Below are 11,516 nucleotides of genomic sequence, written 5' to 3' on the forward strand. Positions count from 1 at the left end.
CTTGAGCTACCACAAACACATTTACATAGAGGCGTAACATTACCAATTCTCCAACAAGTGCTAAAAGCTCCTCTTCTTGCTAACTTGCGCAAAATAACAGATAACTTTGGAGCTAAGAAATCTGCTGTCTTTATAAAAAACAAAGGAAAAATACCATTTGGGTCTACACCTCCGTAAGCATCAAGGTCCACCGACAGAGCTTTAATTTCACGAGATCGAAAAGCTGGACTAGTTAGTTTAGCCTTAGGAAAACAGGAATGAGGAAGCTCAAGTTTTTCATTACTCTGTTTACTGTCAAAAACATCAGCCAAAAGGGTTGCCTTTTCCTTTGGACAGTGAGTGACTGAGCCATCTGGTTTAAGTAAAGGAGGAACTGTTGCATCTACACCAAAGAGTGCAGATTTAAGGGTAGACCACCATTTATGTTCCTGGGTTGTACCAGAGAGTGTTTCTTTTATGGTTAAATTGTACTCCTTTTGAGTTGAGGCATATTCTATTAATAATGCTTAAAATAAATAGCTTTGTATTAAAATGTACATGTTTTATCATTGCATATGGAATTCCATCGGGTCCAGGGGCTGTATCATTGCAATGAGCAAGTGCGGAATCAAATTCTCTTTCAGTGAAAGGAGAATTATACGACTCTTCCTTTCTTGTTGCAAAATTTAAAATTTTCTTTTCTTCAATGCTCCTATACTGATGAGCAGGGGATCCTATACTGATGAGGAGGGGCTCCTTCACACTTGCTGAATACATTTGAAAAATGATTAGCCAGGGCATTGCTAACATCATTTGCTTCAGTTACATACTGACCATTCACCTTCAACACTGGTGGTGGGTTGGGGGTGAATTTGCCAGCTATCTTCTTTACTTTCACCCACACAGATGGTGTTCTACTGTTAATGGAGGAAACAAAAGACATCCATGACTGGCGCCTTGCTTCTTTCATGGCACGACGGAACTGTGCTCTACATTTCTTGAACATAATTAAATTCTGATCAGTTCTGCGTCTACGCAATCGTGTTAGAGATCTTCTTGTGGCTCTGTGCAGGGCAATTAGTTCTGAAGACCACCACAGGACTGGTCGTCGTTTGAATAACCCTGTTGTTTTGGGAACTGAGTTGACTCCTGCTGTATGGAGTTCCATTCAGTAAGTCTATGGCATCATCAATATTTTTAACCTGTCCTACATCCCCCTCAATCTCGCTTAGCTCACAAAATTTATCCCAGTCCGCCTTGTCAAGATTCCATCGTGGCGATCTCTGTAAAGGTGGACCATTGTTGGTGTTTATAATGATTGGTGCATGATCACTAGTATGCCAATCATCTAATGTCCTCCAATCGAAGTCGAGAAGGCAATTAAAGCTTACGATTGATAGGTCAATACATGACAAGGTACCTGTCTGGACATGAAAGTGTGTGGGCTCTCCTGTATTAAGGAGTCCCACATCTTCATTTTCCACAATTGATGATATATTTCCCCTCGTGTTTGCTAAAACATCACCCCACAAAGGATGTCTACCATTCAAATCTCCAAGTAAAAGAAAAGGATGAGGGAGTTGTTGAATCACCTCCATTAAGTTATCATACAAAATACTATCATTTGGAGGCAAGTACAGTGGAACCTCTACATCCGAACGTATCTACATCCGAATTTTCCAAGATCCGAAATAAATTCGAGCAAATTTTTTACTCTACACCCGAATTTTATTTCGACACACGAAGTAAGCAATTTTCGTCGTACCGGTTGTATCTGAATTTTTCGACACGCGAAGTACAATTCGAACACGTTCCTACTCTACACCCGAATTTTTTTTTCGACACCTGAAGTAAACAATACTCGTATGCATAGTCGGTGCTCATAGCGCCTGGTGTGTTTTTTATTTCCGACAATAGAAGGCAGCACTTCAACCTCGGAGGGACCCTCACTTAGCGTGGCTTGGGTCAGTCCTCTGTTCTTGTTGGCTTTGTGTGGTTGGGCCCTGTGCGTTCTGCTATTAATTGTGTTTTAATCGTGATCTTTTACGTTCATCCTTTTACGGTATTTTACGAAAATCAAGGGTCCTAAAAGGCTTAGTTTCGCAAGTGGTAGTGGTAGTGGTGAGAAAAGGAATAAGGGAATGCTTTCTTTGGAAGTAAAGCAAGGAATTATTGAAAAGCATGAGCGTATGAGTGAACTTGCAATAAGTTCCGCGCAAATAAAAGAGGTGTTAGGAAAATATCAAGACGTGGTCGACTTCATCGACAAATACCATCCAAAGAAATTGCAGGTTTGTCGTGTAGGTGCGCAGTTTGATGATGTTTCCCTAACTTATTTTCGAAACATTCTGAAAAGCTGTACCAAGCCACTTTCTATCGATAGCTTCTTTAAAAAAACTACGAAGCAAACTCGTGATAAAGAGGAAGGAAGTGGTTCAAAGAAAACAGCAAAGAGTTTAGAGAAAAAAATTCAATCAATCTTAAGTGTAGAGAGTGAAAGTGATTAAAATTAATCATCAAAAAGAAAAAAAAGGAAATGGAAAAAAAAATATAAATTATAAAAAGAAAAAAAAAATAAGCTAAGTTATGTTAAAGTTCACTTAGTGTAAGTTAGAATAAGTTACGGTAGTGTACGTTTATCGTAGTTAACCTCTCTACCTCCTCGCCGCCCGTCCGTCTCCTCTCTGCATAGCAAGACTAACAACACCTGCGCTGGAGTTTCTAAGGTAACACTTTCTGGTACAACTCAGGAACATAAAATGGTGGTCTACCCTTAAATCTGCACTTTTTGGTGTAGATGCAACAGTTCCTCCTTTACTTAAACCAGATGGCTCAGTCACTCACTGTCCAAAGGAAAAGGCAACCCTTTTGGCTGATGTTTTTGACAGTAAACAGAGTAATGAAAAACTTGAACTTCCTCATTCCTGTTTTCCTGAGGCTAAACTAACTAGTTTAGCTTTTCGATATTGTGAGATTAAAGCTCTGTTGATGGACCTTGATGCTTATGGAGGTGTAGACCCAAATGGTATTTTTCCTTTGTTTTTTATAAAGACAGCAGATTTCTTAGCTCCAAAGTTATCTGTTATTTTGCGCAAGTTAGCAAGAAGAGGAGCTTTTAGCACTAATTGGAGAATTGGTAATGTTACTCCTCTATGTAAATGTGTTTGTGGTAGCTCAAGTCCCACTGATTACCGCCCAATTTCCATAACTCCCATATTATCTAAAGTTTTTGAACGTCTTCTGGCAAAACGTCTTAATAGGTTTGCTGAAGGTAATCATCTACTCCCTAGTTTGCAATTTGGTTTTCGTAAAGGCCTTGGAGCATGTGATGCCCTTCTTACAATCTCCAATGCTGTACAGAAATCCCTTGATTGTGGTCGGGAAGTTCGTATGATTGGCCTTGATTTTAGTGCTGCCTTTAACCGTGTTAATCATGAGGCCCTTGTTTTCAAACTGAAACAGTTGGGAGTGGGTGGGTCGTTTCTTAGCATTATTATTGATTTTTTAAGTAATAGATCCCAAAGAGTTGTTGTTGATGGGCACCATAGTGATTATAGGAATGTGATATCCGGTGTTCCACAGGGTAGTGTTCTTGGCCCATTACTTTTTATACTATATACACATGACATGTGGTTTGGCCTAGAAAACAAGCTTGTTGCATATGCAGATGATGCTACTCTCTTTGCATCAATTCCATCCCCTGAATGTAGATCTAGGGTTGGTGAATCCCTTAATAGAGATTTAGCTAGAATTAGTGCATGGTGCAAATTATGGGGTATAAAGTTGAATCCTAACAAAACTCAAAGTATGATTGTAAGTAGGTCAAGGACGGTGGTTCCTCAACATCCGGATCTCAGTATTGATAATGTTTCTTTAAATATGTATGACTCTTTCAAAATTTTAGGTGTGATTCTCGACAGTAAATTTACTTTTGAGAAACATATAAGGTCTGTGTCCTCTTCAATTTCACAAAAAATAGGTTTATTGAGAAAGTCTTTCAAGATTTTCGGTGATCAATCTATTCTGAAGAAGTGTTTTAATTCTTTCATCCTACCTTGTTTTGAGTATTGTTCTCCTGTCTCGTCTTCAGCTGCTGATTCTCATCTTAATTTGTTGGACAGAAACTTACGGTCTATTAAATTTCTTATTCCTGATCTAGATATTGATCTCTGGCACCGTCGTTCAATTAGTTCATTATGCATGTTGCATAAGATTTTTCACAACTCTGACCATCCTTTACATTCAGATCTCCCTGGAAAATTCTATCCTGTTCGTAATACTAAGCAGACAGTTAATTCTAATAGCCAGGCCTTCTCCATCACGAGGCTCAATACTACGCAGTACTCTAGAAGTTTTATTCCAGCTGTGACCAAGTTGTGGAATGATCTTCCTAATCGGGTGGTTGAATTAGTAGAACTTCAAAAGTTCAAAGTTGGAGCAAATGCTTTTTTGTTGACCAGGCGGACATAGTCTTTTTATAGTTTATTTATGACATATTTGTTTTTGATGTTGTTGATAGTTTATTATATGACATGTCTGTTTTGACGTTGTTTCTTATTTTAGAATGATTTATTGTTAATTTGTTCTCTTCATTTATTTATTTCCTTATTTCCTTTCCTCACTGGGCTATTTTTCCCTGTTGGAGCCCCTGGGCTTATAGCATCTTGCTTTTCCAACTAGGGTTGTAGCTTGGATAGTAATAATAATAATAATAATAATAATAATAATAACGTGATGGTAAAAACCCGTTTCTTATTTATCATTTTTTGCTAATTCTTCTTATTTACATGTCTATTATCTAATTTAGTGTTCATTATTCTCATGGGAAAATTATGTGTAGTAGTTTATTAAGAAGTTATCATAGGTTTTTGGGCTCAACCACGGATTAATCCTATTTCAATGTATTCTTATGGGAAAATTCGTTTCGACATCCGAACATTTTCTACATCCGAAGCTGGTTCTGGAACGGATTAAATTCGTATGTAAAGGTTCCACTGTACAGAGAAAAAATTTCATATTTTCTACCTATATCAATCTGTACAACCACTACCTGCAGAGGTGTTCGAATAGACAGAGAAACTTGGGGAACATCTCGACAAACGTATAAGTGATCATATGGTGTCCTATAACTAATATATTCGCGAGGACAAGGGGTATTATGATCAAGTTTGCTCTCCTGTAGACAAATAATTATGGGGGAATGCTCATGAATAAGGAGCTTAAGTTCTTTATATTTGGCCCTTAAACCCTAACAATTCCTCTCGGATTCTGAGTCTTAGCAATAAATTCAGGAACGAATCTGAACGTTAACTCCCCCCATCCCCTTGAATGGGCGATGTCATACGAGAGACCATGAAGTTCGCTAACACACTTGGCCGAAGCTAAAGCTAGTAGGAACACCGTCTTCCAAGTTAGGTGGCGATCTGAAGCCTGGCGTAATGGGTCATAGGGAAGTCTCTTAAGAGACCTGAGAACTCGAACCACGTTCCATGGAGGAGGTCTCACTTCCGACTGAGGGCAGGTAAGTTCATAACTTCGTATGAGTAGGGAAAGTTCCAGCAAAGAAGAAATGTCCATTCATTTTAGCCTGAAGGCTAGACTTAAGGCTGAGCGATAGCCGTTCACTGCCGAGACTGAAAGGCGCATTTCTTCCCGCATATACAATAGGAACTCCGCTATTGTTGGAATAGTGGCATCGAGGAGAGATACCCCTTCCACGACACCAACCACAGAAGACTTTCCACTTTGCGTGGTAGACAGCTGCGGATGACTTTCGCAGATGTCCAGACATCCTGACCGCAACTTGTTGTGAAAATCCTCTCTCAGCGAAGAGATGCTGGATAGTCTCCATGCGTGAAGTCGTAGCAAAGCTATGGCTTTGTGAAAGATGTTGGCATGTGGTTGTCTGAGTATATTGTGTCGTGGAGGGAGGTCTCTCGGTAGCTCTTTTAGGTGTTGCAGAAGGTCCGGAAACCATTCCGCGTGATGCCATAGCGAAGCTATGAGGGTCATCGAAAGATTGACCGATGTTCTGGTCTTGTTGAGCACCCTCCTCATCAGACAGAAAGGGGGAAAGGCGTAAACGTCGATGTTGTCCCACCATTGTTGGAAGGCATCTTGCCAGAGAGCCTTGGGACCCGGGAGTGGGGAGCAGTACAGCGTAAGCTTGAAGTTCAGAGCTGTTGCTAACAGATCCACAGTCGGAGAACCCCACAAAGTCAGGACTTTGTTGGCTACTAGATGATCCAAAGACCACTCGGTACTCACTATTTGAGACGCTCTCCTCAGATTGTCGGCGAGCACATTCCCCTTGCCTGGAATGAAACTAGCCGGTAGCGGAATCGAGTGGACTTCGGTCCATTTCAGTATCTCTACTGCAAGATGGGATAGCTGCTTTGAAAAGGTACCTCCTTGTTTGTTGATGTAAGCCACTACTGTGGTGTTGTCGCTCATCACCACCACAGAGTGACCCGCCAGGTATTGTTGGAACTGTTTTAGGGCCAAAAAGATGGCCTTCATCCCTAGAAGATTTATATGGAGGCACTTTTCTGATTCTAACCACAGGCCTGAGGTCGTGTGGTGCAGTACGTGGGCCCCCCACCCTTTCTTTGAGGCGTCCGAAAACAGCATCAAATCTGGGGGGAAGGACGAGAAGATCCACTCCTCTTCGTAGGTTCTCGTCTGTCACCCACCACTAGAGGTCCGTCCGTTCCGCAGGTCCCATAGGGATCATGACGTCCGGGGAATCGTAATCTTGATTCCACCGGGACTTGAGCCGCCATTGCAGGGATCTCATCCTGAGGCAACCGTTGGGAACTAGACAAGCCAAAGATGAAAGGTGACCGAGGAGACGTAACCATGATTGGGCTGGAAGTTCTTCTCGTCTGAGAAAAGGGCTTGCAACCTTCCTCAGCCTTGCCATCTTGTCGTCTGATGGGAAGGCTTTGTGGAGACTGGTGTCTATGATCATGCCTAGGTATACCAGTCTTTGAGTGGGAAGCAGAGAGAACTTCTCGAGATTTACCATGATCCCCAAATCCTGGCAAAGTCCCAGAAGTTTGTCCCGGTGTTCAAGGCGCTACCCGATACTCACCTTGCTGGGAGATAAGGGGCGTAACAATATTCATGCATATATTGGCATACACAAGGGTCGATGTTACCCACCTACAGTCAGAAAATGTCAGCTTGTAGAGTTCTTCGGCTTACTCAAGTCCCAAGAGGAGAATTAAAAATGAAAAAGCTAGTCATACACATCACACAAGACTTAAAACCAGGTAACATCTGTCCTTAACCAACTGCTACTTGTCCTACGAAAGAGCTGACGAGTTTTTTATCATGTTTTGAGCAGCCAGCACAGGACCTACAGAGAATGTGTCCAGGCTCCCGTGTGTTATGTCTTGCAGGTAATGGGCGGTGAACGTTGACTGTCATTATCACACGCCTGCCTGTCTGACCTGCATCACATTGAAGTTCTTTCTGAACAACAGGGATGTGACAAAACCCTTGATGTTATGAGCTCTAGGTCTACAGCCAAGTGGGAACGAGTCTGCAGTTGAGCTTGGACAGTGCATTTAAGATACAATTACAATTAATCTGGGTCATTTGTTACAGTACAGAGATTCTCAATCCAGACGGGCCCAAATCTATGATCTGCTAGAGCCAGATTCTGAGTCTTAGCTATGAACTTAGGGATGAAGTTGGGTGTCACTTGCCCCCAATGCCGGGGGAGAGTCAGCGTATCCAGGGGATGGGGGTCTATTGTATGAAGCGTCCATAAGACAGGGTTGAGATTAGAAAGAAGAGTTTGATTTACCTGCTCAAGAATACTAAGGCATCACACATCAAAAAGGAAATTTGCAATCTCCACTATGGTCCACTCCATACCCTACCTGAAGGATTGCATCAAAACAGATATAAAGGAACAGGTGTAAGCCGAACCCACCTTTAGGACTGAGACCAAGAAACTATGGAATCCTCCTCCCCATATCTGTAATTTATGGGCTTCCGGCCAAAAGCAGAGAGTCCTACCTCAAACATTGGATCCCCCTGGATTCCGAAGACCCAACACTTGGGAATAGTTCTACCAAAAAAGTCCAAACCATCTTCGGGATGGCTGAGATCATCCAATACTCTCATATATAGCTTTGAACGCAAATACCTCCCAACCGTAATACCTCATGCCATACATCAAAGCAGGCCACAATAACGGATACTGAAAAATTCCACGCCAGCGATAATAGCAGATGTAGAGATATCCACGACTTTGAATAAAAAATATGACAAATTTGGAGATAATTTGTATTTTTCCTAACCATACACACCTTAGCTATTTATATTGGGTTTACTTTCGGCGTAGCTGAAATTGACGAGCCATTAGATTTTAACGAGGGTTTACTACCCCACGCTAGTTAGCAGGGGTAGGGGGAGGGTAGCTTGCTACCCCTCCCCCCCCCTCACACACCGGTGAAATGTCTCACTTCACTTAGAGGTAGGACTTGACTTGGGGGACAGGGCTGGCGGGCAAATATGTGTAAATAGCTAAGGTTTGTATGGTTAGGAAAAATACAAATTATCTCCGAATTTGTCATTTGTTCCCTAACCGAAATACAAACCACACTATTTACATTGGGTGACTTACCCCTTAGGAAGGGTGGAAAGTCCCCAGCCATACTGGCTTTGGCTTACCCGGGTACTCAGAATCCGAGTGAGTCGCACTCGTGAAAAGGAGTCCCTGCACCTCACAAGTTCCTTGCTCCGCAAGTAAACGTGGCCTACATAAGCTTGTGTGTGAAGGAAGAAAGTGTGACCCGTCCTAGACAGTTGACCTGGAGTTCTAGGAGGAACTCTGGGTTAGGACGTTTCCAATACCACCTCGTCAGGGTATGGGGGACTCGACAGTATTGTCTCAATACTTGGAACACAAGGAAGCATGGTTTACCTGTAGAGGTTTGAGATCAGCTATGCAGAGACCAGGATGCTGCTTCCCCAGTAGAGGGGACGATGAAGAAAGAAGTAAGGGCCAGACATACTTCTTCTGTTCATGCAGTCTAAAACCTGGTAACAATGCCCTCAACCTTCTGCTACCTGTCCAAAAAGGAGTCTGAGGTTAGACCAGCTGTTGTGTAGCCACCACAGAGCGATAGAAACGTATCGATACCCCTGTGGGTCACATCCTGCAGGAAGTGGGCTGCGAAGGTCATTAGACGCTTCCAGACTCCAGCTTGTAGCACCTGCGTCACAGAGTAGTTCTTCTTGAAGGCGAGGGACATTGCGATGTATCCGACATCGTGCTGTAGGGCAACGTGACGGGGGAGGGTCTGTATTCAGGTCGAGATGAATGCCCTTGAGTATGAGCTGAAAAGGCATACTGGTGACTTTCCCGTGTCCTTCCTGTGCTCCCAAACCGGGCTTGCACGTGAGGACAAACTGCAGCTGTTCTCAAAGATAACCCCTTGGTTCCTTTACTGGCAAGAAGGAGAAGGTCTGGGTCATCTGGTACAGAACGGAGACTCGAAATCTTGAAGGAGTCGAACCGAAGGTCCGGGACTCCAAGATTCTGAGTCTAGAAAACAACTCAGGAGCGAACCTGAATGTTACCTCCCCCTATTCTCTTGAAAGGGCGGAGTCGTACGAGACCATGAAGATTACTTACACACTGGCTGAGGCCAGAGCGAGCAGGAGCACCGTCCTCCAAGACGGAAGACGATCAGAGGCCTGACGTAATGGTTCGTAAGAAGATCTCTTAAGGAACTTAAAAGTCCGAACCATGCTCCATGGAGGAGGTCTCACTCCGACTGGGGGCAGGTACGTTCGTAGCTCCGCATGAGCGAAGAAAGGTTCAGCAGGAAGGAAAAACCTATTCCTTTCAGCCTGAAGGCCAGGGAAAGGCTGAGCGATAGGCTTCACTGCCGAGAGCGGAAACGAGTTTCCTCCCGCCGATAAGCAATAACTCCGTTACTGCTGGAGTAGAGGCCTCAAGGGAAGAGGTACCTCCCCCACGACACCAACCACAGAAGACTCTCCACTTCCCCTGGTAGACCCCTGCGGATGACTATCGCAGGTGACGCGACCTACGCTCCGCGCCTGTTGCGGGTTGTCTCTTTGTGAGGAGGCGGCGTAGTGTCTCCAGGCGTGAAGCCAAAGCGATGCAACTGCTTGTGAAAGATGTTGTAGTGTAGTTGTTTGAGTAGCCTGTGTCGTGGAAGAAGCTCTCCCGGGAGTTCTGTCCGGGGATGCAGAAGGTCCGAAAACCGTACTGCATATAGTTGCAGCGGAGCTCTCAGGGCCATCGAAAGGTTGACAGACAACCTGGTCTCGTTGAGACCCCTCCTCAACAGATAACAATGGTGGGAAGACGTAGGCGTCGATACTGTCCCACCGTCACCGGAAAGGATCTTGCCAAAGAGTCTTGGGGTCTGAGACTGGGGGGAAGTACAGCGGAAGCTTGAAGTTCCAGGCTGTCGTGATCAGGTCCCCCAGGCCAGGACTTGCTGGTTACTAGAGGCCAAAGACCCCCAGGTGCTCTCTATCTGTGAGGCTCTGCTCAGATTGTCAGAGAGAACATTCCTCTGCCCGGAATGAGCGAGCTGATAGCGGTATCGAGTGGACTTCGGATCATCTCAGTATCCCTACCGCAAGATGCGAAAGTATGAAAATATACCTCCCTGCTAGTTGGAATACGCCAGTACCATGGAGTTGTCGCGCACGGAGCGACTCGGCAGGATCTGTAGGATCTGTAGAAGGGCCAGACTACGGTCTCTAAGCCTACCTGAATGATGAGGAGGTACCCTTCAGGTCCTGACCATAGGCCTGAACCGGAACATGCCCCCCTCCGCCCCTTTTCTTTGACTAGTCCGAGAACAGCATCAAATGCGGGGAAAGGACGAGAATACTGCCATGCAAGAGGTTCCACAGGTCAACACCCATTGCAGGTCTAATCGTTCCGCTGGTCCCATAGGGGCCAGAAAGTCCGATTAATCGTTGCTTTAATTCCACCAGAACTTGGGCCGCCTAACAGGGAACTTATCCTCAGGCGCCCGATCGGGACGTAGACGGGTCAATGAGGAAAGGAGACCCAGGAAACGTTCCAAGATAGGGCTGAAAACTCTCCTTGACTGAGAAAAGGTTCTACGACTCTCCTCAGCCTTGCCACAGTCAACTGAAGGGAAGGCTCGGAGAAGAAGGCAACAGCATCTGGCGTCCCCAGGCGGTCACCCATCCAAGTACCGACCAGACCCAACATTGCTTAACTTCGCTGATCGGACGAGAAGCGGTGTTTCCAACGTGGTAAGGCCGTTGACTCAATATCATGGCTAGATACTCCAGATGTTGAGGCAGAAGTAGAGAAGGCTCCTAGCAAATTACCATGATCCCTCACTCATGGTAAGGACCCGGAAGCTTGTCCCGGCGTTGAAGAAGATCGAACCCGTGCCTACCGGAGTTGACCAGACCTCCAAAAGGCGAAGGAGGTGGAAGCCTGCTCCTGAGCGGTCATGAAGAAAGCAGGGAGAGTTCTCTGAGAAAAAACCTGCGATGCC

At 44.5% G+C, this 11,516-nt stretch overlaps 1 non-coding gene across 1 annotated transcript; it reads right to left on the reverse strand.

The window, feature by feature from the left end:
* Positions 1-11,160: 11,160 nt before the first annotated feature.
* Positions 11,161-11,279, reverse strand: LOC137646153 (5S ribosomal RNA). The gene has a single exon (XR_011045412.1). It is a non-coding gene; the product is annotated as a 5S ribosomal RNA (ribosomal RNA).
* Positions 11,280-11,516: the final 237 nt, after the last annotated feature.

The sequence above is a fragment of the Palaemon carinicauda genome, chromosome 8, assembly GCF_036898095.1.
Source record: "Palaemon carinicauda isolate YSFRI2023 chromosome 8, ASM3689809v2, whole genome shotgun sequence".
Classification (NCBI taxonomy): Eukaryota; Metazoa; Arthropoda; class Malacostraca; order Decapoda; family Palaemonidae; genus Palaemon; species Palaemon carinicauda.